The sequence below is a fragment of the Pinus tabuliformis genome, chromosome 6 (genome assembly GCF_031772625.1).
Source record: "Pinus tabuliformis cultivar Carrire ecotype Pingquan chromosome 6, CPIR1, whole genome shotgun sequence".
NCBI classification, from domain to species: domain Eukaryota; kingdom Viridiplantae; phylum Streptophyta; class Pinopsida; order Pinales; family Pinaceae; genus Pinus; species Pinus tabuliformis.
In genome coordinates, this window is record NC_142292.1 from 1,277,666,565 (window position 1) to 1,277,693,289 (window position 26,725).

The following is a 26,725-nucleotide window of genomic DNA, read 5'->3' on the forward strand; positions in this document are numbered from 1 at the left end:
ATAAAAATCATGCATCTTCACATGAATTATCATTTTCCTCACTTCTTGCACATTAACACAATTGGGCGTGGACAAGTTATTAAATAAATAGTTATTTTGTTAGGTTTCTAGTTATAAATTAGAAGTAAATATCAACTAGATGTTAGAATGGTTAGTCAACAATTCAATCTTGTTGATGGAAATTAGTATAAATATTTAGTTAATAGGGAATTGTGATATTGAACTATTCTCATATATAAATAAGATGATATTCTTATGATGTAAACATAGTAGATCAAATGGAAATTGTTTAGTTACATAGTTATTTTTCCTCTCATTGTCTAGGAGTTCAACAATGTAGGAAGTTAGAGTTTTGATCAATTTTTGGAGGATCAATTGGGAATTAGGAAAAGTCATTGAGGTATTATTCTAATATGAACAAACTTTAGTCATGCTCAAACTTTTTTTACAAATTTCTTTTAGATTTCGATTAATGAAGGAGCATCATTTAAATTTTTGTTTTCCTAAGTTTGTAATACTTTTAGAGGTTTCTAGTGTGTCTATGATGATTTAAGTTGACTTCTCTCATTTCTATGTAATGTAACCAAATATGATTATTTTGGTATGTAGTTAGAGGAGTTGAGTTATTTTAGGAACATATAGGAGATTTATTGTATTTTCTCTAAATTTTGAGGATATGAATCGATTGTTGAAGGGTTTAAGTCAGTTCCTCATATTTTGTACAAATATACAATTTTAAGACTAAAAATGTTGATAAAGAGAAGGAGAAGGTTAAGGATATTAGAGTGAGAAAAGTGTATATGCAGAGAAGTTGTCTTTCGAGCATTAATGAATGCAATATATGATTATTGATTTGTTTTATGTGCAAAAATGATCCTTTCTAATTCAATTTGTAGATTATTCCTGCATAAACAATGTAGAATGTATTTGTGCATGTTTTTTCATGGATTTATTTAGAATTTCCCTTAACTAGGTGTATTTGGGTGAATTTATTAAGTGAAGTTGTCGGTGGATGAGTTAATTGAGTTCATGGTGAATAGGGGGAGATAGATTGGACATACATTAAGTCTCAAATATTCATTCCTCTAGCATTCAGTTGAAAAAATTATTGGATCCAAGAATAAATCAAAAGTTAAATAGGACCTACAAATATCTTGAAATCAATAGTTATTAGCCCTCTAAACAAGTTAAACATTGAGAATTCAATTTTTTTAAGGGCCTTTTTAAGAAATTTTAGATCTTTGCTAGTATAGATTCAGAGTTCCATAGCAATATCCAAAGGATCAAATATTCCATGGAAAGTTTATATTATCTGAAGTTCGGAAAGGTATCCAAATCTAGATATCTAAATTTTTCAAAAATCACATTAAAAGAAGTTCTAAATTCTATATTTATGGACTTTAAACCATCTTGATAAATAGAGAACTTCTAGATTTCTGGAGTTATGGATCTAGATAAATAATGGACTTCCAAAATTCCAGACTTTCAAGGTTGGTTCCACCTCCAAGTTTCACCCATGACTTAATAAGGAAAATGGAATGCTCCCTCCCAGCACCTCAAACCATCTCGAGCTGATGGGAGGTGATACTTTTAATTAACCCAACTTCCTTGGTATCACTATGAAGATGGGGTCACAAAATATTCCTTCTCTAAATCTTGCAAAATTAATTTATGATATCACTAACATATTTAGCTCATTGAGAGATTTCTGTTGATATAAAATTTATCTAAATCTGAATCTTGGATTGAAAAATATACTCATTCAAGTTCAGCCAATCACATGGTGCCACATTAGCATCAAACTGCAACATGGATCCTAAATAGACTCAGAGTCACCGGTCCCACCAGACTCGAGTGACATAACATAGCCAATCAACATAACACATCTAGTAAGCATAATAAAATTAATCAACATAACGCAACCAATTGACATAATACAACCAATTAGAATGACACAACGAGTCAACAAAACACACTCATTCGACATGATACAATGAGTTGGCATAATACAACCATTTAGCATAACATAACCAATCGACATGATACAACTAGTCGATGACCTCTATCTAGTTCCTTGAAGCAAGGATTTACTCTAAATACCAATTCTACATGTATAACACCCTTATCCAAACATTGATCATTCCAAAAGTTATGCATAATCATAATACAACTGATAGACCTATGGACATGTCTGTGTAGGTTTTAACTCCTTATAGAAATTACTTGCATATGAATTCTAGAACATAGAAAATAAACAATGCGAGAGCATAACACATAAAACACATATACACAGATATTTTCCCCTGGATCCCAAAACTAGGACTACCGGCTTGATTTTTCATTATGTTCCTTTCAATGTTACAATACATATTTATACATGTTGAAGCATCCAATACCATGGACCGAAAACCATCACGTCCAAAACCATGGACCAAAAACCATCGCATCCAAAACCATGTGCGAAAATCATGCACAAAACCATAGGTAGGTCCGCCCAACCTAACATGGGGTCCAAAACAAAATTTTCTGGGGCGCTACCCCGGGCCCCACAGAGTGGGGTTACCTGCACCCCTCACCTGCACCCCTCAAACCCCCTATGGCTCCCCCTGCTACGCAATCGACACAACGAAGGGGGGGCTCCGCCCCCCTTCTAACCCCCGGTTAACCACTTGGGCTAGTCGTGGAAAGAATATAACACAACCCAACATTCTCCCACTTGTTGTTTTCTTTCCACAGGGGGCCACAAGAGAGCTTAGTCATTTATCCTGCCCTGCAACGCCCATTGTTTCTCTACACCAAGAGAACTTCTCAGAGCTCACAGATTTTGTCAATGCATCTACAGTATTCTTCAAAGTGTCCACCTTTACCAGTAACACCTTTTTGTCTTCTATCATATCCCTCACAAAGTGATACTGAACATCAACATGCTTTGTCTTTGAATGATATGCATGGTTCTTTGCCAAGAAAATTGCACTTTGGCTATCACAGTATATCCTTATAGATCCTTGTACTAAACCCATACTTGAACAAAATCTCTACAACCGAATTGCTTCCTTGCTTGCATGAGTGGCTGCCATGTATTTTTCCTTTGTAGTTGATAGTGCCACTACAAATTGTTTCTTACTCATCCAACTAACTGCACCTCCAAATAGGTTAAACACATAACCACTTGTAGATCTTCTTTGATCCATATCTCCAACCCAATTTGCATCAACAAAGCCACGAATATCCAACACTCTGTCCAATCTTTGTCTTCCTTGGTAGCACAAACCATAATCACTAGTGCCACGCAAATACTTGAAAACCCACTTCACTGCTGTCCAGTGCTCCTTCCCTAGTTTTGACATAAACCTGCTCAATACTCCCACTGCATGTGCAATGTCTGGTCTAGTACAGATGATCGCATACATCAGGCTATCAACTGCACTTGCATATGGAACACGGGACATGTCCTCTTCCTCTTCTTGTGTCTTGGGACACTGTTCAACAGATAACTTTACACCTACAAGAATAGGGACCTTCACCGGTTTACTACCCTGCATATTAAACCTTTGCAATTTTGTCTCGACATACTTCCTCTGGTTTAACCAGAGCTTCCTCTTTGTCCCATCTCTTTTAATTTCCATGCCCAAAATATAGATCTTTCATGTTGAATTTGGAGGAAAAATGGGTCTTCAAATCCTGAATAATTTCTTTGTCATTTCCAACTAGCAACATATCATCCACATACAAGACTAGATAAATAACACGGTCACCAATTAATTTAAAATACACACAGTGATCTGCTTTGCTTCTGGTGAAGCCAAGTCCCCGTATAAATGTATCAAATTTCTGATACCACATCCTTGGTGACTGTTTTAACCCATATAGAGACTTCTTTAACTTGCATACTAGTTCTTTCTTACCCTTCACTGCAAAGCCTTCAGGTTGCTTCATGTAGATCTCCTATTCCAGATCCTGGTGAAGAAATATTGTCTTCACCTCCATCTGTTCTACCTCAAAATCAAAAGCAATAGCAACAGATAAAAGTAATCTAATAGAAGCTACCTTGGCAATAGGAGAAAAAATATCACCAAAATCAATTCTTGGCACCTGGGAATAACCTTTTTCTATCAACCGAGCTTTGTATTTCTCCACCTTTCCTTCTGTATTTGTCTTCTTCTTGAACACCAATTTGTTTCCAATGGGTTTCCTTCCAGCCGGCAACTCCATCAGATCCTAAGCCTCATTTTTGTGCAAAGATACCATTTCATTAACCATGGCCTCTTTCCAGAGTTTTCCATCCTCTGAATCTACTACTTCCTTCACAGTTCTGGGATCATCATCAGTAACAAATAAATCAAAATTTGAACAGAAAGCAGATGGACTATACCTTTCTGGCTGCCTTCATTTTCGAACTGATCTTTTCACACCCGGAGTTTGTGGCTCTTCATCTTCTGATTCCTCCTCTGCTGTAGAGTCTGATTCTTCCTCCTTAAGCTCAAACTCTATCTTCTCAGGTTCCTTTGGTTGGACTTCATGTTTAATAACATCTTTTACCTCTCCGAAAACCACATCTCGGCTATACACAACCTTACTTGTTACTGGGTTCCAAAGCTTATAACCCTTTAAACCATCCTTATACCCAATAAAGATGCACTTTTCAGATTTACTATCCAACTTGGTTCGTGTTTCCTTTGGAACATGTACATATGCATCACATCCAAATACCCTCAGATGTGAAAGAGAGAGTTTATTACCAGTCCATACCTCTTGTGGAGTCCTATCCTCCAACACTGATGAAGGTGATCTGTTGACCAGGTAACGTGCTATCTCCATCGCCTCTGCCCAGAATTCCTATCCTAACCCGACACCACTGAGCATGCTTCTTGCCCTTTCCATCAACGTCTTGTTCATTCTTTTTGCAACTCCATTTTGCTGAGGTGTATATGGAGTAGTCTTCTGCCATGCTATACCACACTTCTTACAGAATTCTTCAAATTCCTTACTGTTAAACTCTCCACCGTTATCTGTCCTCAACACCTTTATCTTCTTCTTTGACTGGTTTTCCACCAGAGCCTTAAATTCTTTAAACCTGTCAAAGAATTCATATTTATTCTTAAGGAAATATATCCATGTATTCCTTGAGAAGTCATCTATAAATGATACATAGTACACAGACTTACCCAGTGATGGAACCTTCATAGGTCCAAACACATCATTGTGCACAAGCTCTAATATCTGTTTCACCCTCTTACCACCAGAGGGGAAACTCACCCGATTCTGCTTCCCATATACACAATTTTCACAGAAATAAAAATCCAGAGAGCTATTACTCATACCTTTACCATGAAGTATTCGAAGGCCCTTCTCTCCAATATGTCCAAGCCTTTGATTCCACAACATGGTCTTCTCTCCAGAGACCACTAGATTTTCTGCTCCACTTTCAGGAACCACGGAATTGTTGCACCCATCAACAATAATGCAATCTTGCAGCTTGTACAAAGTTCCAATTCGAACTCCCTGCATCAATACTAGTTCCCTCTGAACCATCTTGCAGGTATCCTTCTCAAACACTGTTTTTGCACCTGCATCATCCAACGTTCTTATAGAATTCAGATTTTTGGCTAATGCAGGAATATGTAGAACACCCGGAAGTGTTCTAACCCTTCCACCTTGCAACTTCAACTTTACTTTTTCACGACCAACGATTCTAGCCTTCTTGTCATCCCCCAAGAAGACATCGCCACCATCATATTTCTCATACTAGCAGAACCACTCTCTATGGGAGTGAAGTGAAAGGATGCACTTGAGTCAATCAACCATGCCTCATGATCTACATGTGTACTTGAAGAAGCCAAGTACACATCCCCACCTTCATCTGAGGTGGTTTTCGCCTCTGCAGAAGGAGCATCATCAGATCCCTTTCCTTTATCAGGAGCTTTAGATTTATAGTTCCTTTTGTAGTGCCCTTCCTTTCCACATTTCCAGCACACCACCTTTACAGGTTTTCTTGGAGATTTAGATCTCCCTCGAGATTTATATCTCCCACTCGATGACTTATTTTTGTTTTTGTTCTGGGACCATCCTCGTACAGACAAGGCATCACCATTCTTGCTCTCCATATTTTTCCCTCTCATCTCCTCTGTCAACTAGGATGAGACTATTTCATCAAACTGCAAGGCAGTTGTATTGCTACCTATTGCAATAACCAAAATTCCCACGAATCTAGTAGAGAACACAACAAACTGATGCACTTATCTTCATTTGAAATTTTAATATCAATAGATAATAACTGACTTACCACAGTTTTAAATGCGTTCAGATGCTTTGTCACTGAGTCTCCATCTTTCATCCTTAGGTTATACAACTTTTTTCGTAGGAACAATTTATTCACCAGAGACTTAGATTGGTACAAAGTCACTAACTTGTCCCACAAAGCCTTCACCGTAGCTTCCCCTGATACATTCAAAAATACTGAATCTAAGACACACAATCATATTGTGCTCTTTGCCTTCCGATCTAACTTCTTCCATTCTTCATTGGACACTCCCGTTGGTTTAGTACCCAGATCTACCACAATCCATTGATCTTTATCCACCAACAGATCCTCCATCTTGAGTTTCCACAACTCAAAACTCTGACCATTAAATTTATTGATCTCTATCTTTCCACTGCTAGCCATCTTCTTTCACCACCAGAATCGATCTCATAGATCTCCCACTGAACAGGGTCTACCACAGGCCCGAGCGAAACCGCTCAGCAATAAAGGTGTCCCCTTAAAGCCAAAACAACTCTGACACCAAATATAGGTTTTAACCACATATAGAAATAACTTGCATACGAATTCTAAAACACAGAAAATAAACAATGCGAAAGCATAACATATAAAACACATATACATATAGATTTTCCCCTGGATCCCAAACCGGGAATACCATCTTGATTTTTCATTATGTTCCTTTCAATGTTACAATACATATTTATACATGTCGAAGCATTCGATACCATGGGCTGAAAACCATCACGTCCAAAACCATGGAGCAAAAACCATCGCATCCAAAAACATGTGCGAAAATCATGCACAACACCATAGGTAGGTCCGCCCAACATAACATAGGGTCCAAAAACAAAATTTCATTAGAGTTGGGTTACCTACACCCCTCAAACCCCCTGTGACTCCCCCCGCTATGCAATCGGCACAACGAAGGGGGGGGCTCCACCCCCCTTCCAACCCTCGTGTTAACCACGTGGGCTAGTCGTGGAAAGAATATAACACAACCCAACAGTTTTCTACCAGACACTAGGACATGGTAAGTTATAACTAATGCATTTATGCAAACTCAGATGCAATGGCATCATACAAAACTAAAAAATGGATCCCATCTAACACTACTAGGTCTAATGATTTATCATACATTACACTAATTTGTGATCCTTTACCAAGAAAGACAATCTACAATATTAAACAATCAAAGATCCATGACACCCATAAAATACCAAATAATAGAATTCACACACTATAATAGTTTAGATGAGCACATCAAGCAATCATACATGACTATGTAAATAACTATGTAACTTAAGAAAGTATCAGCAACCACAGGGACTGACAAGTCCCTCATAACCATGAAAACATTCACATATGAATCTCGTTATAAACAATTAGGAATAGCACATTATTCCATTAACAGTTTTGAGACACACATTGTCGTAACACATAAAAATATCATTCATTATTCATAGTACAACATAAACACACACACGCAAGTGAATACACTTATTTGATTAACTTAAATGACTAGCAATAGAGGGAGTGAATTCAACTTTCCACCCAACCATAGGCTAGGTACACTACAATCTTTCTTGCAGCTGACCACCCCTAATCTAGATTCAAAATATGAGGAGTTAAGTACTAAAGGTAATTTACACCAATATGAGTCAACCAGATCACACATGAACCCAAAGAACATAGTACCTCCACCTGCTAAATAGGACTCTAGAACACATAATGTTTCCACCAACTAAACACTACAAGTATCGAAATCCCATAGTATCTCCTCTCGCTAAAAACTATAGGAATCTAGTTCCCACTGTGTCTCCACCAGCTCTTCTTTGTCTTCACTTTTGAACCACGCTCCTTAGCGTGCTCCTGCTTCTACACCTATGTTGAAAACTTTCCTTATATTTTGCAAGATCTCTCGTGATTTTTGTCTACACCCCTCAACATAATCTCCCTATATCCATGTCTGCGCATACTATCACATATCTCCATTCTCCTTCCTATCAACCTATTTTTTTCTTCCAATCTAGTTGCTTCCGCATGCGTGCTAGAAACACCAACACACCTCATGAGGATAGGGGACAATATGGGCTCATCCTTCACACATGTGGCCCATACACAACTTCAATACTTGCACCAGTAGGGCCATAAATCTGTCAAGGAGATAGGTGGTGAAATAAATGAAGTGTGTTTGGTTTAATCACTTCCCAAACTCCTCCTCCTCCTTAGTCTTTGAATCTATGTCCACTCCTCCAGCCCAATCATTATTTGTATTTCCACATTATTTGCATGGATTATAATTCATAGTGACATCTACATGAGGGGTAGCAAAAAAATCAATTATCAGGAAACCCCAAATTTGGCATACTTGGCCTTGAATAAAAAAAATTCGAGCCATTGAAAAAGAAATATTTTGGCCTCAAAACCCTATTTTTTGCATCCGGTTAGTTTTCTAACATCCATACTTTTTAAGATTCAGGCATCTAGATCCACACTTTTGCTAATTCAAATATTAAAACAATTCCTCAATTTTGGATCCTCCAGACATCCATACTCTATCAAAATATGGGAGAAGAATCAACAAAATATGGAAAGGGAAAATGTTATAAATTTGTGTGGTTTAATTAATATATATGTACCTTCAGATTTTGTCTATTAATGGGAAAAGGGTAATAAAAAAGGACAATGCATAGCACAAAGAAAGTTTGTTATTTAATGAGCTTGGAGGTCACATATGGGAAATTCTCTGAATGATAGGAGGGTTGAATTTGCATTATTTTGGATCTAGATATTTTCAAATTATTAGAACATAATGACAACTTATAATTTCCATTTTATAATATTATTTTGGGAGGTGTTTGAACTACGTTGTCATCTTGATGTGGACTAGAAATATTATTTAATTATTTTCGTTAGGGTTGATTAAGGGGTTAGGTCGAGTTAGGGGTTAATTAATTTATGGGCTTAGGGACAAGGGGTTATCAATGTTTAAGGGTTTAGGGGTTTGGGGTTTAAAGGCTTAGGAGAATGTGGTTAATGTGTTAGGGGGTTAATGTATGTTTAGGGGGTTAATTTGGACCTAGAGGATTTAGAGGTTAATCACGGGTTTTTATGGAGCATTATTAATAAGTTTTTAAAATATATTATGCAAAATACAACATTAAGAAAGAATATGCCATTATAATGATGACTGCAAAATAAGATCAATATGTTTTTTATTATGGTTGTGGCTATATATCTCAGAAAGTGTTTCACTTCCTACATGTCAAGAAAGGTAACATCTTTCTTATATTTTTTCAACATATTCTTAAATATCTTTGTCTCACCTAAGTTGTCTTTCTCTTTGTCTTTATTGTCTTTGTTTTCCTTATATATTATATTTGTAAACTGCTATTATATCAACGTTTCAATATTTGCAATATTTACTAGTTTACTTTATTGATTGTCATTGTAAAGTATCACCCCCCTAAGGAATTGCTCGATAAGGAAGAGGTGGTTGTAGTACAAGCACTTATTCAAGAACATGGAGCAATTAATATTGAGGATCAAGTTGATGATCCTATGGAAGAAGATAACGATATTGATAACGTAGTTGAGGAAGATGGAACAAATAGATTGATCCAAGAGACATTTAATAATGTTGGAATGGATGATGATGACAACCAATATGATGACCATGCTTTTTATTTACTAGTACATGAGATGGAAAATAAACCTCTTTATGAAGGCTCAAAAACATCTCTTCTCTCTGCTCTATTGTTTTTGGTCAACATAAAGGTGGTGAATTGTTTTTCCAACACATGTGTGACACAACGTCTAAGGTATGTAATATATTTTGTGACATTTAGTACTAAATACATGATAAATCAATTATTTTTTCCATTGTTTGAATGTTAGTATGTTGATCTTCATAATTTCATTAATTTATAACATTTGGATGCAATATGTATGATTAATATTGTTTATTACATTAACCAATACTATTGTTTTTTATGTTGTAGATTACTAGGTGAATTTATGTTACCATCGTCAAATGTTTTACCTTGTATGTACCTAGATTTACATGCCATTATGAAATATATTGAATGGAGTATCAAGTTATTCATGCATGCCCTAATGATGATATTCTCTATTATAAATAACACGCGTTTAAAGACAAATGCCCAAAATGTGATGAGAGTAGATATCAAACCGATAAAGCAAAAAAAAGGTGCCTAGCAAGGTCCTTCATTATATTCCCATAATTCCATGTTTGCGACAATTGTTTAGGTGCAAAAGTGTAGCAAAACTTACATATCACCATGCAAGGAATAGAAGTGAAGATGGTTTTCTTCGAATGCTTGCAGATGGATCTGCATTTAGGAATATAAAGGAAAAGTGGCCAGAGTTTAAAAGAGAACCTCATAATCTTAGGCTTTCATTAGCAGCTAATAGTGTCAATCCATTTGGAGAGCCTAGATCTACTTACTCGGTGTGGCCCATTTTTGTTATCAACAATAACATTCCTTCGTGGAAGTCAATAAAGAGGGAGAACATAATGTTGACAATGATTTTTCCAGGTATTAATTTGTTTAGAATGATTTTTTTAGCACAATAACATCTCATTTGTCTAAATTGTTTCATAATGATGTCCTATATATATATATATATATATATATATATATATATATATATATATATATATATATATATATATATATATATATATATATATATATATATATATATATATACAGATATATAATTTACTTATATATTTTCAATTATGCCTTATAATTATGTCTTATAATTTTTTTAGTTTACTCATACATGTAGTAATTATGTATTGTATGTTCAATAAAGTAGGTTAGTACCAAGTCAAAGATATGAATGTATATATCAAGCCTCTTATCAATGAGTTAGTGGAGTTATGGAATGGTGTCACTATGTATGATACCTCTTGACTAGTAGTTTCACAAAGGGAATTTGAATTCCATGCAATGCTTGTATGGACAATTAATGACGCCTTAGGGCTAACACATTTATGTGGTATGTTATAATGTTACCCTGCACTATAATAATGATTAATTTTATGAAGTTCATTTTAAGTATGTTTTTTAAATATTTCGACCTTCATTTTACATACTTAAAATTAATTGATTTAAAATTATTCCATTTCTTGAAGGTCTTCAAACAAAGAGTAAATTTGTTTGTCTCGTTTGTGTTCCTAAGATGAAATCTCATCGTTCAAGAAGCTTAGGAAAGGAGGTGTTTGACTAGTATAGGCACTTCCTTTCTAAGAACCATAGATACCAAAGCACTGAAGAACATATTTTCAATGGGAAAGAGGAGATTGGATTAAGACCACGAAGAATGGCACCTCATGGATGGAAGTTGCAATATAATAGATTCTCTCAAGGTATGGATTGAATTGTCCGTGTATCAATATACATGATATATTTGGATTATTTTATCTTTTTATGGCATTTTCTTCGTTGTACTAATTGACAAGTTATATTGTTGTTATAATATCTTTAACTATGATTCACGTTGTAGGTTGTCAAGGCATTAATAAAAGGGAACTTCCACTAGGAATGAAAAGTTATCCCGAGAAATTCAATAGACTCCCCTACTATGATCACATATAAATTGTTCATTTGTTTGATATAATTCACATCCAGAAGAATGTAACAAAGACATTATGGAAAATCTTAAATGGAATGAGAGATAAAGAAAAAAATGTCAAGATTTGTAATGACATTAAGGAGGTTGACATGCATTGCAAAGTGCGATTCATTCAAATAGCAATGGATACAACCAAAATATAAGCACCCTCCCATGGTTATTGACAAATCAATAAAGCAAGCATGTTAAAGAGGTTATTGAAAAAATTAAATTTCCAACTATATTTTCTTCAAACATAAAGAATGGCCTAACAAAGAAAGGTGAATTAGGTGGGGTAAAAACTCATGATTGGCATATGTTAATTAAGCTAAGTATTTTGGTGTATATATATTTTATACATTAATGAAACATCTTATTAATTAGTATTTTTTTTTTCTACTAATTTGGGAAAAAATAATGATCGATCATTATTTTTGTTATAGGATGTTCTACCTTTATCTCTCCCAGAAAAGTTTGACAAAAATGTCAAACAAGTTATATATGATCTTGGAAAATTCACGAGGTAAGTGGAGATTTATGTGAAAAGTGTAATTTGTTCAATAAGTTGTTGTGTCACATATTTTTGATTGCATGTGTTTTTCTTGTCATCATGTATTATATTATACTTTTTTTGTTGAAATCTGTGATTTTCTTGCTTGATTTGTAGATGGTCGTCATATAAATAAATCGATAAATAAGATATAAAGTATTCGAGAAAACAAATTCCTCGTCTAATATGTGAAACACAAAAGTATCTACCTTCGATATTTTTCAATGCACAAGAACACTACCTGATACACCAAGTCGAGGAGATTGAAAAGTGTGGACCTGTACACACAAGATCAATGTGGATGGTTGAGAGGCACTTCAAATCACTAAAGGCTTGGGTCGAACAAAGACCATGTCCTAAGGGTTCTATGGTGGAGGGATATATGGTATATCAAACCATGGTTTATATTTGTCAATATACTGATGAAATAGGAAAAATTATTAATGTATTGGATAACATTTGGGATGTCAACTCCATGGATGATTTTGAAGGGGAACAACTATTGGGGAAAGGTAGAATTAAAAAAGTGAGATGTAAGTAGATAGTGGAGATTTATATCACATTTGACTTTTTTTGTTTTATGTATATCATACTTATTTAATTTTTAGTCGTCCTGCATAATCCATTATTATGAAGGTATAAAATGGTAACTGATTTTATATGTGTGAATTGTTTTATTTTAATACAACCGATCGAGAGGGATGCAATACATTTATACATTGTGAACAATAAATATTAGATGAAGGTATGGATTGAACGATGCAAACAAGCTAATAATGGTAGGTTATCATGGTATGGTGTGTCTTCATTGGTCAAATAAGCTCAACATAGTGGATATACCAATCTTACATAGAGGGAAATTGATTTAGCATATGGTTTAAAAGATTATCAAGCAAGCATATTCACCCATACTAAGTTTTTTTACAATTATATTGATGCATATGGCATGTTTTTTTTCTTAATTTTCAAATTTTGCAAGTATAAATATGCATGCTTATCAATTGACAATGAATTTTTTTATGTGTTTGATGTATTGCAGTTGAAACACCACAACAAAATGTGGTGCAATGGCCGCAAATTTTGCATCAAAAGGTTGGATGAAAAGATGAAAACTTCTGATAGTGGGATAACTGCAATATTTCAAGTTATCAATGTTTCTCTAGAGGTGATAGACATCTAGAACGCTCTTAGAATCGATACTATGGGTATATGCATGATATACTTGAGTGTGATTGGTGAGCACCAGTATTTCAGTAAGAATGCTACAACTCCTGGGCTTCCAACTTTACTTTTATCAACCCGGTAGTTCGTAACAAACTTGGAAGCGTCAGTGTTGTATGCACAAGTACTAGTTCTTATTGCAGGTTGTCACTTGGTCAGCCGGTGAAAGATCACTAGGATCTCAAGCCAACTTCTATAGATTCCAGAAGAAGCTCTATGTGTGATGAAAGAAAGAAAGATTACTCTACAGAAGCTATTATAATTGCAGAAAGGAAAAAGACTGTAATGTAAAGCAAGACCTAGAAAACCCTAATTAATGAGCTAATTCTACTTCTGCCAAAAACACTATGAAAACCATGAAAGCAATGCCATTACCTACTCAAGAAAGCAAACAACATCTACCCATGCTATTTCTGGAAGTAAATAAGCAAAAAACATATTTTTGGATTTTTATGTGGATTTGACATGCATCTAATTTATTGCGTGTGAGTGTGGCAACGAACAGGTGGAATTAGAGGGTGGTTTTGGAGCTTTGGAGGATGTAGGATGGTGTGGATGGGTCCTAGGGGGTCTTAGGTGGCCTTCTGGAGGCCTTTCCCACACTTGACCTTCAAAATAAAGCCTACAGGAGGAAAACAGGGAAACTACAGGAGGCCTACAGGAGGAGGTCGAGAGCAATTTCTGCTATTTTGAGGGCGTGAGAGTGGGTGAAAGAGGTGGATGAAGGTTGGAATGAGGTGTTAAGGCACCTAAGGTCTACCATGAACCACTAGGAGAGAGAAAGATGATTGAGTTTGCTCAAGGAGAGAGGAAGAATTTCTATGAAAAATGAAGGAAACTAAGGCATAATTGAGGTGAGGTTTGGGAGGCCTGTAAGGCATGGATCAAATGGAGGATATGATTGCTAATAAGCTGGCCTACTACTGGAAGAGATTTGCTGCAAAGGAACTGACAGTCAACCAAGAAAATCAAGCAACAAATGAAATGAGTGCATTTAGGAAAAACAGAGTTTTGCATGAAAATGATCTAAACTATGATCTATGAAAGGAAATGCTGAGAAATGCTGTAGGAAAGGAAAGTATGAAAGAATACTATTGCAAATCAAGAAATGAACATGATGAATGAGCTCTGGAGTAAAGAAAAACTGGACTATTAACCTACTAAAGAGCTGCAAACACTAGAAGTCCTATAAATGAGGAAAATCTGTGTTTTTGGGTCTGCAAGAGGGTCTTTGCCTCAAATCATGGTCCAAAAGTGAGGAAGAGAGGTCAAGGCACTATTGCTAGCCTTTTAAATCTTTTCTGATCACTGCTTAACTTGCTATAGAAAGCACAAATGGAAGCAAACTACAAAATCATCAAAAGCAACCTATTCTTAACCATAAAAGAAATACATCTAACAGCACATTAATCTCCAAGCTGAAGTAAGCATACAAATACAAGTAAAGAGAAGCTTGGCTACTTGGATTGGGCCCTAAACCAAGAGCTTCAACCCTCTGAGGTAACTCAGTGCTAGCTCAAAAAGGATTCCATCTTTATTATAAAAAAATAACAAGATTACGTAAAACTGTCACAAAATAATAAGCTCGAAATTTGAGCAGAGTTTACATAAGAAAAAAAAAATCCGACCCTAGTGAGGTCCTAGGCCTCTCTACTTATACATCTAAAGCTACCAATAGCTTCCTTAAAATCGGGGAGGCTTGGCTCCCAAAACTCGAGATAACTATTAGTCATCCTCCACTTGCTCGACTGCCTTCTTAGTGCATGACTTGGTTGCTTGTACTCTGAGCTAAATGAAGGGGAATTCGAAGTGAGGAGTAATAAATGTGGGGGATTCCCTCCTATAAGTCCTCTCCTCTGTCTACTTCGAGTTATTGCTACCATTTGACCACTAGATCCTTGTCTTTGACCATGAAATCCATCAATAATCTGCATTAAATACATGTTAGACCACATGGCATCATAACTAACTCAACTCACTCTATAAGCATAAATATAATCAGAAAATCATCCAATAAGCTAAGAGAATGGTTGATTTGACTAGGTTAGGAGGTAAAATGAGCCCATATAATTACCCATTTATGAGGCTCATCAGTGACTTTGAATCCTTCAAAATAGTTATGTTCGATGTCAAATGGTTTAGGCTACGAATCTATGAACGTGACCCAAATAGAATTGTAATTGAGCATGCTAACATATTTACCATGGTTGATACAAGGAATATTGAGCCAATATCAGAGCGATATGTTCTTCCAAGCCAATGTGAACATGTATTTTATGTAGGCATTCTAGGTAAAGCAGGTTGGTCATATGTTGTTAGATATGATCCCAGAGGAAAGCTCGTAAAGTACAATGTAGCAGAAGAATATGAAATTGAAGAAGAATATGATGCATATGAACATGGGGTTCATTTAGTGTCAGATGAAGATGTCAAAGAATCTCAAGGAATATATGTTAATCAAGACAATGTTAATTTGGATGAACTATATGATATTGACGTTGTGTCAGATGAAGAACTTGAAGAAGTTGAACCAAATGTAGAAGAGCATGTTCCAGATGATGATATAGACGATGATGATGATGTTGATATGGTGAATCCTTTATACATGAATTATGAACTAGATGATACTCATGAATAGATGGATGAGGAATAAGATTAATGATATCAAAATTTGAAAAGTATGATGTATGTATTTATATGTTTTCAGTTGGTTTTTTCTCTTTTGTTCACTTTAAATTTTTATTTCCCTAGTTTTTACGTTTGAATGTTACTGTGTTTCTTTCAAATATATTATATCAGATAGATTGGGTATCAAGGAATTGAGAGTGATGTGGGGAGAGAGGTGGGGGGGGGGGGGGGGGGCATCCATATGAGCTTCCACCTTCATGTGGTTGGCCTTGTTAAGTAGAGAATATATTATTCTTGAAACAAAGAGAAGCTTATTTACGTCTATACCATCATTTCCAATTATGACTTTGGTTCGTTAAGCAGGCGTACTAGGTGAGTTGGGTGAACCAAGTGACACAACGATTGGGTAGAAATGCGAAGTAAGGTTGACCCATAATAATTTTTAGAAAATTGACTAAATTAATGTTTAGGTTTTAAAAGCTGCTTTATAATTGATTGATTAAGCAACATGGTCGTACTAACAAATGATAATATTTTATTATTATTGATAAGATAATGGTTTGTGTTGTTTGATTTGCACATCAAGGTGAATGCCCGTGCCCTGGATGCACCTGCACAAAGGTGGAGCATCAGGGTGCCCCTTGGGGTGTCGTGAGTTGGGAACACTAGGACATTTGCCCTGTAGGAGCACTCGTGAGAAGAGTTTGTGGATCGACCTGACTTGGAAAGGGGTGTCTGCATAAAAGAAGTAAGGTTGGCCCATGACAACCCTTGAACATAATTCCCAGTAAGGGTCTCATAAAGATTTTTAGAATTGACTAAAGTAATGTTTGGGTGTTAAAAGTTGGTTTATAATTGAATGATTATGTAGTGTGGTACTAACAAATTATAATATTTTGTTGTCATTGATGAGCTAATGATTTTTTTCACTAATTTGCATATAAAAACATGAATGATAAACTTTCAAATAAAGTCTTAAAACATTCACAATCCTGTGTGGAAATGTGTTGGTTTGGAAGGCTTTGATACATAAATACAATGAACATCACATAAATACATAAATACAATGAACATCACTAGCTGCAATAGTGTAGCGTTAGAGCCACTACATTCTCCCCAAAAGTACTAACTCTATCTCTCTAATTCATTTTGGGAGAATCCAAGGTTAAAAGTCCTTTACATGAGAAATGGGGATCCTTTTATAACTTGTGGCATGAATTTTCACATCCCCATGACTCTTGACTTTCCAACTCCTAATGGCCTTTGGACTTCTACAACCATTGGACTTCCAAATGAATTTTGGAATTACATATGAATTTTGGTATTACATCTCTTTTGGACTTCCATGACTCTTTTGTCCATACATGACTCTTGGACTTACACTTATTTTTCTTTACAATGATTACAACGTTACATCATAAATTCCACATCATCATGTGATGAAGAATTGACATGTCACTATTTTGATGATTGGGACTAATAATGAATGATGACATGGACTTTCTTTAGTGGTGACATGGCTATCACTTATGTCTTCATTCATCATTCAACTTATTATCATTGATGCCTTCATTGCTATGTAACCACATCACAAAATAGAGGAAAAAGATATATCAACGACTTAAAAAGTAGTCTCTTCGAGGGCGAAACCTCCTTTACATTACATAAAATGAACAATTCTTGGCTGATACAAATGACAAGACCTCCTTTCAATATAATCAGAGCCGACATAATAATAATAATGTAAGGGCACAACAATAGCAATAGTGGGCTTCTATGGGGCACAATAATAACAATATGGGGACAACATGGGCACAACAATAACAATAAAGGGTACAATGAAAATAATAATAAGGGAATACACTAGTATTATAGGGACCTAACATGCCCCTCTCCTACAAAAGAGTGTTGTCCTCAATGCTTGAGTAGTTTTGGATGCTTTTGTATAAAATTCTCATCCTCCCATGTCGAATCTTCAGTGGCTAAGTTCTTCTACTTGATGAGATACTCTGAAATTGATCAATTTCATAGCTGTCGAGTTCTTGTTTCTGTGACTGCTTCAGGTTCCAATATGATTTTTCCTTGCCAGTCAAGTTCTGGAAATATTGTTTGAACTGGGAGCTTGTCACCTATAACCTTCTTTAAGCATGAAACATGGAAAGCTGGGTGCAATCAGGAAGATGTAGGAAGTTCCAATTTGTATGCCATAGTACCAATCTTTTGCAACACCTTGTACGAACCATAATACTTTGGTGATAATTTATTATCCTTCTTAGCTTTCTTTAGGGACATTTGTTTGTTTGGTTGTAGCCGTAGAAATACCCAATCACTTACATCAAAAATTCTTTTGCTGTGATGTTGATATGTCTATTGTTTCATTCTATTCTGCGCCAAAGTGAGGTTATCCTTTAAGAGTTAGAGAAATTTTTGTTGATGCTCGATGTGATCTTCCACTACTTGAACCTTAGAATTTTATATTAAATATGATGTGATGGATGGTGGATGATATCCATAAACTGCCATAAATGGGGTCATTTTTGCCGCAATATGGAAGGAAGTGTTATATCACCATTCAGTGAGAGGCAACCATTTCACCCATTATCTCTGTTTATCAGATACAAAGCAACGAAGATATATTTCTAAACACATGTTCACTATCTCAGTTTTCCCATCAGATTGAGGATGATAAGATTAGGTATAAGCTAAATGAGTACCCAGATAAGAAAATAATTTTGTTCAAAAATTTCCAGTGAAAATAGGATCTCTATCACTTACAATAATATTTGGGTTTCCATGTAGCTTTTGAATTATTTCCATAAATGCAGTAGAAAATGTACCGGCTTTAAATGGATGAGATAATGCACAAAAGTGTGCATACTTGGTAAGTCTATCAACTACCACCATGACGACACTCTTTCCTTCGGACTTGGGTAAACCTATGATAAAATCCATTGAAACCTCCTCCCGACGTTGACTTGGAATGGATAAAGGTTGTAATAGACTTGGGGTCTTAATTGTCTCAACTTTATTTTGTTGGAAAACCAAACATTCCGCCACAAACTCTTGAATATCATATTTAAGGCCATCCAAAAAAAATTCCTTCTTAACCCTATGGTAAGTTTTTTAAAATCTTAAATGCCCTCCTAATGGAGATGTATGCAATACCAAAAGAATCTTTTGTTTGAGTTGGGAATTCTTACAGAGGTATAAGCGATCTTTGTACCATAACGAATCATTTTTCCAACTAAATGTATTAGATGTACTGGGATCTTGCTGCAACTTTTGAATGAGTGCCTACACTTGTTCTTCATTCTTCCATTCATCCCTTGCTTCGTTTATCCAATCTGGTTGGATAATAGAAATGGCACAAAGCAATGCTTCCACATCCTCATCCTTTCTTGAGAGTGCATCTGCAACAACATTTTACTTCCTTTTTTTGTAGATGATTTTAAAGTCACAACCCAACATCTTTGTGACCCATTTTTTCTTCTCTTCTGAAGATAATACTTGTTATAAAAAGTATTTAAGATTATCATGATCTATTTTTACCTTGAAGTGCCTTCCCATTAGGTAAGGTCGCCATTTCTTAAGTGCATGTAGTATTGCCAACATTTCCTTATCATAAATAGCTTTGTGTAAATATTTTCCTTTGATTGGATGACTTTCAAAAGAAATGGGTCTTTCTTATTGCATTAAAACAACACAAATTCCATTTCCCGAGGCATCACATTCCACAATAAAGGTTTTTGTGAAGTCTGGCATAGCTAAGACCTGTGCTTGGCACATTGCCTTTTTAAGATGTTCAAAGGCCTTCGTTGCTTATGGAGTGCAAGAAAATGCATCTTTCTTCAGTAATGTTGTTAGAGGTGCTGTTATTTTCCCATAATTCTTAACAAAATTGCAATAATACCCTGTCAACCTTAGAAATCCTCGCATATGATTTATGGATGTGGGGATTTTCCATTCCTTAATGGCTTTTATTTTTCTAGGGTATACCTTAACACCTTCATGAGATACAATATTACCCAAATATTCCACGTCTTGTACTCCAAAGAAACAATTGGAGGTTTTTGCATATAATTGTTTCTCCTCCAATAGTTTGAGCACTTTGTCAACATGTTGAACATGATCCTTCCAAGACTTGCTGTAGATTAGTATACCATAAAAAAAATACTAACACAAATTTTCTAAGGAAGGGTTTGAAAATGGAATTCATCAAACCTTGAAATGTAGAAGGTGCATTGGTAAGCCCAAAAGGCATGACCAAAATTTCATAATGACCCTCATGAGTTCTAAATGTTGTTTTCGAAATGTCTTCAGTATTCATTTTGATTTGATGATATCCTGAATGAAGGTATAACTTGGTGAAGTAAATTGCTCCATGCAATTCATCCAATAATTCATTAATGAGAGGAATGGGAAATTTATCTTTAATAGTGATCTTGTTTAGCTCCCTATAATTCGGACACATGCGCTATGCATTACACAACATTTTTGTCACACTTCTTGCACTTCCTTGTGACATACCCCAAAGTTCCCGAAACATGACCATAAGGAAGTGTACTCATTCATATATGCAGTTCAAATCTTCCCTAAGACATTAATTGGAAAATGCCTTGAGCTTCCCCTGAAGGAAATGGCTCTTAAACCCTAATTTGAGAATCATCGTTGTTATGAGGCTAAAAATCGTGTTGGTCACATGTTGCAATATGCCAAAACCATGATGACATCGCTATATTTTATCATATACTCATGATGATCCAAAAAAGGAAATTTTCCTAAAGAGGATGAGAAGCTTCGTGATCTAGAAGCTTCCAGAGCAAAGAGTTGGAGGTTGTTCAGCATAGATGAGGTCAAATTATCCCAACTTGGCCTCTTGGTCTTATCCCTATGAGATACCTCCTTGAGATGAGGGCCTAATCCTATCTTTGGAGAAGTCCTAACTCCCTTTTCTAGTCTATAAATTCATCCTCTCCCATTCCCAAATGGTTGGTCAGGCTAGAGGCTGGTTGGTCTATGTCCATTTGCACCCCTATGCTGAGCTTGTGCTTGGAGGCTATTCATTAGACTTGGAGAAGGAGTGTTTGCAGATTCTCTTGGCTTGGACTTGGATTACCACTCAAGGAGAGCCTTTCAACATCAAGGCTTTGGTTGTAAGCTTCCCTTTATTTCATAATAATATACAACTGCTGGTTCTTCTTCCCAAAATATATATGTTCATGTATTTATTTAGCTTAATATTCCTTGATCAATTAAGTAGGTTGTTATTGGATTTTCTATTGGTGGTATGATTTGTTGTCTCTTGATCACTTGTGCATGTACATAAACACTGAGAGAAGTAGGAAAAAGTCCGTGACACAAGCGGTTCAAGGCCCTCAACAAAGGAAATCAGAATAGCATCAGAACGAGGTAGGTCATCTCTTTCATTCTACTTCTCAATTATAACATAATGTCTAGTTGATTGTCACTTCAATTGCTAGACCCACTCATTGGGCTAGAGGGATCATCTTTGTCCACATATAGGATTAAACTTGTCAAAAAAATGGCGACTCCACTAGGGAACATATAATCCTTTCCATCCAATCCTTCACCCTGATCTTTTGACTAGTTTGACCAATTGTTGATTTTTCGGCTTTTCTGTATCAGTTTGGGTTTATAACATCACCGATTAATGCCTTAGAGTGTGAAGTCTAGATTGTTTCTTGGAATCTTTTTATTTTTTCCCATATAACTCGCCCATCTTGGGTTTAGCCTTAACAGTCGCGATGAAATTTTTTTTTTTTCCTGCATTATTTTGTTGCGCTGAAATCATCACTACTTTTGTTGTACAAAGTAGTGATGCCATCGCAGGTTTTCCTATTCAAAGTAGCGATAATCGCGGGTTTGGATATATAAAGTAGTGATGATCCTTGAATGTGAGAATTTTTTAGGTTTCTTCCTAAGAATCCTGTGCGTCTTTGCCCCTAAGGTCTTTTCCCATCCTATATGCTTGTATTTGTTAGTTTTTTGATTGATTGCCTTAATTAATTTACAAAATTTGTCTCATTGGCTTCAAAGTGAATTCTGACTAAGTTCTAGGATTTCTCATGAATTGGTCATCTTTTTTGCTTTTTGGTGTCATTGAGATGTTTGCTTTGTTGATTGATTGAGTGTTTTTTTTCTGTAGAAATCATTGAAAACATTGTTTTGCATCTGTTTTAGCTTGTATTTCGAAATTTACTTTTCGTGAAAATGCATTTGATTAGTTGCATTGAGAAGTAATTTTTTGAGATTCATCATTGAGAATAGATCACATTTTTTGATGATTGAAAGCTAAAAACTGTATTAGGTGCACCGAATCACTCAAAATGAAAAGAAAAGTATAATTCATATAAGTGCATCTGTGTAAGGTGAAAATTATTTTTCTTTTGAAAAGTTGCATTTAGGATATTGAAAAGTGAAAAGATTTTTTACTTTTGGCATTGAGTTTGGAAGATGAAAGTGAAAGTTAGTGGAAGGAATTTTTCATGATGCATTTTGTTTGATGCATTATTGGCTGAAATTTCTTCTCTTGATTAGTCTAGCTTTCATTGAAACGAAAGTTTTTCTTTTCTCATATAGTTGCATCATAGGTGTTCAGGTGACATTATTTTGAGCCTCAAAACTAAAACATAATTCAAGATCAACTTTAAAATCTATCAATTAATCTAAGGATAATTTGAAACATTAATGCTTCATACTTAGTGGTCTAGGCTAGAGACGTGTTCCGGTGTCTTTAAAACTTAGCAGTTGTCGTTCACTTTTGCATTAGACAATGCTAACATGGACTTGTGCTCGCCGTACCATTGTGTATATAAAGGGAGATCCTCATAGGTTGTGAAACTTTATCCATAAGAAGCCTAGTATGCCGCCCTGTAAACGTGATACACTGAACACAACATTCGGGGAGATTGCCTGCACGTACGTCAAGCCCTTGGTAAATTTATTTGCTGAGGTGTATATTGCAGTTCATGGTTACTTGGTACTTATATTTCCTAGAGTTACCTGAGTGGTCATTTCAATCTTTTCTGACTCTTTAAATTTGAAAAAGATCATCAAGCACTTGTCCTTTCGAGCTCGCTAAACCAGCGAAAGTGACTAGAGTCACCTTTTCATCCTTTTATTGACTCTTAAAACATGAAAAGGAAAAGTTTTTTTTTCAAATTCTAAAATTAATTGACCACGGAACAACATCCTTCCTATGGAAATACTCCTTAGTAGATCTTAGGTTGATACCAATGACAACATTTCCCGATTCTACCAGTCAAGGAAACTTTTCTGATGGGAATCTTATTCCTTTTCCTTCTTTTGGAATACTGGTGCTCCCTATATGGAAATGTTGTCCCTTCCTGGATTGACCATTGGTCTTCCAGTTTGGTTATTTTTGACCTCGGTGATTCTGAGTGTTGAAACGACTTTTCAACCAAGTTCTCCTCCACTTGAACAACATCAACCTCATGTTGATCCTAAAGTTGACCCCTTTCCTTCTTCGCCTATTTCTTCACCTCGTTCTTCCTCTTCGCGCGGTGAAAGTCTGGATTCTAGTAACCAGGTGTTATCGGGAAATCTAGTGTCCACTCGGAGTTGCTAGTCCCACTAAGACTGGTAGCTATCTTAGAAACAAACAAACTAAAACTAATTTCGTTTTCCTTTATGAGAAGTAGATAAGAGTGGAATGAAGTACACCAACCTCAGTCTTGCGCTTAGTTCCTTGCTTGGTTCCTCTCTCTTCTGACAGATCCTTGCCTCTTTCTCCTTCGTCTACCCAGCTTCAAAGAGCACCCGTGGAATCAAAGCAGCATAATACTATCGAAGAACAGAGATCTACAATCATAAACAATATAGGACCAGATATACATTGACCACACAAATGCATATATCATCAACATAAAAGAATGTGGAGGAAAACTTGAATAGCTTTATTAATAATCAAGAATAGCAAAGAGGATTACAACCAATTGTTTTGACCCAACGTCATCCTCTAGCATGAAAGCCCTTATTTCACCTCATGAAAAGCTTAGATCACCCAACACTATGATATTCCAACAAGAAACCAACAACACTTCCTTACAAGATACAAAATTCCAGCCTCTGGATCTCTGGGATGAGGGATCCATATATAGATGATTACAGGGGGGTGAGTCAGCTTCTGGGATTCTGATTAGTGTCCTCTCTCTGATAGTTCTTGATTCCACTTGGAGATTGATGATCTCTTACTCATCCCCGGGCGAATTTAGAGAGGCAAGTGTCACAGGAGAAGTTTTTGGAAGATTCCATGATCATCCACCTCACAAACTGCCTCTGCCATTTGTCCACTCTCACCCATCACACCCCATAGAAGGGATTTTTAGTATGCATCGCACCTCCCATGTGCATTAGGTGGGATGCATTGCACTTTGACCATGGAGCAGGTGAGATGGTCTAGTTTTGACCAGTTCTGAGCAGTTTTTCATGGAGAACTTTTGGGAGATGATGTAATCAGCTGACCTTGTTCTTTTAGGGTATGGAACAACACTTTTAGGGACTTAGGAGCCCTTGGTTTATGGACATGTTTGATTGGGGTTGTAGTGCCCAAAAATGTCTATAACAGTTGCCCCCTAAAGCATGAGGTCGTTAATCTTTTGATGTCGGGTGAAATGCTTTATCATGAGGATCTGAAGTTTTTTTGAGCTGGAAGGCGACGTGTAATAAGATACAATATAATACATTATCTTCATAATTTTTCATGAGATAGCTGAGGCGGGCATTCCCATGCTTAGCTTTATAAATTCATTTTCATGTACATAAGACAGACAACTGTCTGTGCGGGAGACTGATGATTCTAATAGAGTCATCATCCTTTGACTTGGATGATCATCTGTGCAGCAACAATGTACATTTGATGTCTTTATTTTCCTGAATATATCGTAGCTCGGATGGATAAAACTAGATCCGGGGTCTTCAAACTCATTCAATCTTCACTCGGAGTACAAGTTGATCCATGTGAAAGATGTTTTGGAGTCGAACATGGAAAGACATCGCCTGATTACCAGCCAATGATGTAAGTTGTTAACAGGCGCGAGAGGAATCATCGATAATGATGATGACCCTCAAGGTACTACAGTACAATTCGCGTGGTGTGAATAAGGGACTTGGCGTCGAACACCACGCAAAATCTTTTGGTCGAAGGCCATTGATGTAAACCTTTCGCCGGAAGTGAGAAACTTGCCATTGAGGCATGCAAGCTTCAAAGTACTGAAGGGGTTGTTCCTAAGTCGACTTCTTGGATAATGAGCTGATTTTGACAAGAAGTGACTCGTCGTAGGAGGGCCTTAATTAATACCACATCTACGACACGGAACGGAGTAAATGATTTTGGAGGTGAAAATGGTCTGATGATACAGGGTTCAAGGTGGCGGTCATGAAAGAATGGAGCGTGAATGTATTGCAGCAGATGAGACACAGGTGAATTCTCTGAGTGACTTCTCTTGAGCATACCGGGACACTGACATGATGGATTGGTAGCATTAACCCCAAATGTGAATGGTGTGATGGACCAATAGTGATATGACCAGTGAACGGAACAACCCAACCCGACTCGGATGCGGAGTGAAAGTGTCATGTTCAAGAGCGACTTGCTACCAATAAAGTTTCTTCAAGTTTTCTTCCCAATTTTTCCCCAGTTATTGCTGACCAGTACCTCTTTATTTTTGTCAAGCTTGAGGAGGATAACATATGCTTGTTCTATAATTTTCCCTTCGGGAAAACCCGTCGCTATATTTTAACGAGCCTAGCGACAGTGAAACTCGTTCTTGTTTGTATGGACAAGTTTGTTGCTATTCGGTTTTAGCGAGTTTAACGACAAAGATAACTCGGTCCTTTTCAATTTTAGAGAGTCTGAAAGGGACGTAAAGGAAACTCCAATAATCCTTTTTCGTCATGTAATCCCTTTAGTCTAAAAAAGTATAAAATAATACGAAAGGGATGAATTTTCGGTAATTTTAACGAGCCGAACAAGACAAGCACTCGATATTTTTGTGTAATAATCCCTCAGGTCCAAAAAGATTAAAATCTAGAGGAGGGATAGCACTTCTAGTCACTTTAACGAGCTGGAGAGGCCAATCGCTCGGCAATATTTTCATATTTTACGAGTCAGGTGAAAAGAGCTTAAAGGAGACTCATTTTTGAGGAACGAGTGATAATTTCAGGTAGCAACTAATTCCAGGTAAGGTTCAGAATTTTCCAATCACGATAGTGTCACAAGGATGGCTAACAGGATCACTCTTCGCATCTGTTCCTCAAAAGGGGTAAACAATCAAATGGAGGTGAATGATCGGCTAAAACAGAGTGGAGGTGATGATGAGAACACGACCAAGGCTCAAAAGCTGATGATAATGCATTCACAATGGTTATTTACCGAAAAT